Consider the following 3,393-nt stretch of genomic DNA (forward strand, 5'->3'; position numbering starts at 1 on the left):
TTGCACCTATGGTACAGCCATCTCTGCCACTGAGCCACGCAAGCCTCCCCACCAACGCCAAGGTCCATGGTTCATGGGGGGGAGGGGGGGGGGAGGATTCTCAACATATATTCTCTCTAGTTATTTCCACAAATTAAGAATTACATTTGATAGCCGTAGACTTCTCTTTGCCAGCAATGCCATCTATGCTTGTGCAAATCGGTTGTACGTCCTTCTCGCTTCGTCCGGCAAGTGTTATTTGGCTTCCAATTTAGCAAAATTCCTTAATGTTGCCTTCTTCCTGATGACCATGTTTGATGTTATACTTATCGCTGCTAGTTTTGTCTTCTTTCGGTTTACTTCCAGTCTATTTTTTTTTTTTTTTGTCCAGTTAACTGCTCATTTTGTTCAACAGATCCGGTAATTCTTCTTCACTGTCACGGAGGATAGCAATGTCATCTGTGAATCTTATCATTGAAATCCTTGAACTTTGAATTTAGATCCATTCTTGAAATTTTCCTTTATTTCAGACACCGCTTCTTCAATGTATAGATTCAACAGTACTAGAGTTTGCATGCCTGTCTTACAAATTTTATAACTCGAGCCCTTCGTTCTTGATCTCTCAATTTTATTATTCTCTCCTATTTTATATACATAATATTATCACATGGTACTCCTATTAACCTACAATTTACGCCTATTCTTGGTCTTCAAATCCTATGGGTGAGTTTGTTGTTCTTTAGTCATGCGTCTTTTATCTTGTGGTTTCCATTTCCACCAATGATTTTATAAGTTCACGTACAATACCAAGTACTACTCCCGCCTTATTTGATACCAAGTCTTCAAGAGCTCGTTAAAATTATGACTCAAACACTGGATCCCCTCTGCCTTCCCTATTGATTCCAGTTCGTTCTTCGATCACGTCATTAGATGAGTTCTCCGTTCTTATAAACTGCTGCCAAACAGGCCATTAAAGTCCAACGGCACCGACCTGCCCCCATGTCATCCTCAATCCACAGGCGTCACTGGATGCGGATATGGAGGGGCATGTTGTCAGCACATCACTCTCCCGGCCTCAGTAGCTCCTCAGTTTTGCCTCACGAGGGCTGAGCGTACCCTGCTTGGTAACAGCAGACCGTGTGGTCACCCATCAATGAGCTAGCCCAGCCCGAGAGCGCTTAATTTCGGTGATCTGACGGGAACCGGTCTTACCACTGCCGCAAGGCCGTTGGCTCTCCCCTAGTATGCAAGCTTTCAATGTAGTCTTTCCATCTATTCGCTCTATACTTCGCAGTTAACAGTGGAGTTCCCAGTCCACTCTTAGTATTGTCGCCCTTTCTTTTAACGTCACCAACGAATGATCTGACTTTTCTAAGCCAGGCCTCTCAAACTTTATATTGTTTTCTATTTCATCACATCCTTCCTGCGTCATTTCTCCTTGGCTGCTCTGCACTTCCTACTTATTTCATTCCTAGGGGATTCGTATTGCTAAAGTGTTGTATTTCCTTGAACATTTTTGTACTACCTTCTTCCATCGGTCTACTGAAAGACATCTACTGTTCACCAAGGTTCCTTTTCCGTTAACTCTCTTCTACCAGTTTTTCTCTGCTCTCTTTTGAGATGTCCTCTCTCATCAACTCAAATGTTTACTCTGATACCTCCTTATGGTGGTATCCACATCCTTTGTGAATTTAATATGCGTAAAACCATTCCTCAAGCGCAGTACTATACGCATGGGGAACATAAAGCAAAATTCTACTTTGTCTATTCAACATATACCTCGATAAATGCGAAGAAAGTAACTAAGTGACATAATAACGTGTAAGACAAAAAGAAGACGCTCCAATATTCAGTTGTTAACAAAAAGGAATTGCAAGGAGTCATCTTACTGTAGGTATTTAATAGTTCAGAACGTCAAGTGTGAAACTTACGCAGGTATTTTTGGACATTTGGGTATTTGATAAACATAAAAGACTTTCTACACTCCAGAAACGTATGATCTATGTCAAGCGTTCACATATTGTCAACAGTAAACAGACCATTCTCGACAAAAAAATTTAAAAACCCATGGAGAGACACTGGACGTCATGGAAACGTTGTTCAGAATCAAAGTGGACTGTAGTACTCCAAGAACGCCGACTGTAGTGACATGAGAAGCAGAAAACACAAGCGCTTGCCCTTCATGAAGACAAAAGTATCAGCAAGCAATTTTGAAGCGACGAAGAACGTAATAGTTACCTGATGAATACATAGCAGTATGTTTCAGAATCAATCACTGTCAAAATCGAAATGTTCTTGCAAGATGATACTATTTTACTAAATAATTCGCCATAAACTATCATGGATCCGATATTTACTGATCAAGCATGACCATTGATTTGCGTATTATAAAATAAAATTTCTACACGGTACGAATATTAAACGATTCACTAATTAGATCAGTGAAATGAGCAAACCAATTTCCAGCACGGAATTTAGAATTAAGACTTCTAAGCTAGTTCTTTGATAAATATTTATCACTGTTATTACAGGAATCTGCAATAGTGGAGCAATGTTGTCACACCCTGGCGTCGATATTTTAAGAAGGGTTAAAATGGCACATAAAACTGATAAAATGTATAGTATACGGAAATATTGGCTAGGAGGTTATGTAGTAGTCACCTAGAGACTTAGTTGTTCTAGAACGACAAATGTCATCGAGAATTTTGTAATGTGGTGTACTAGACAGCAGTTAAATGCTAGAACATTGGAAAAGGTTAATGTAACTAACTTCATGCACTGACACGCTTCAGAGTTAGCCATCAGTTGCTAATGGTGAGCTGGATCGAAATCGCGATGGTGAATTATAGCAGTTCAGATGCCAAGTGTTGTCATTTGTAAAATACTGACGGGCTGCGGAGGCAATTAAACGGAAAACAATCGTGTATCACTACCGACGATGTAGAATATACCTGAAATTTAACGGTTTAATACAAGCGGGAAACACCGTAAAGAAACAGGTCAGAACTGCAAGATTAGTCATAGAAAGGAAACAGAGATCAATCAGTGTATATGAGAAAAAAGGACACTAAATTCCATACGTGACTGTCCGAACCTTGAATCGATAGTACTGAAATATAAAGCAGATTAACTGTTCTCAGTGGTTCCTTAGGTCTAGAAATGTAGAATGTCAGTCGACACATGTCACCTTATGATCTTACACTCTCTGGTTATCGTTTTAATCTGTATTCTGTTCGTTTCGACCACCTACGGCTTCACCTTCATGGATACGGCGTGCCTCAACAGCAAAATTAAGAGATGTGATGAGAACGTTTTTTTTCCCTTTGTCATCAGTATTCTGGCTGGTTGATGCTGCCCATTATGAATTTCTCTCCTGTACTAACCTCTTTATCCCAGCGAACAACTTGCAACCTA

The sequence above is a fragment of the Schistocerca gregaria genome, chromosome 4 (assembly GCF_023897955.1).
Source record: "Schistocerca gregaria isolate iqSchGreg1 chromosome 4, iqSchGreg1.2, whole genome shotgun sequence".
NCBI lineage: Eukaryota > Metazoa > Arthropoda > Insecta > Orthoptera > Acrididae > Schistocerca > Schistocerca gregaria.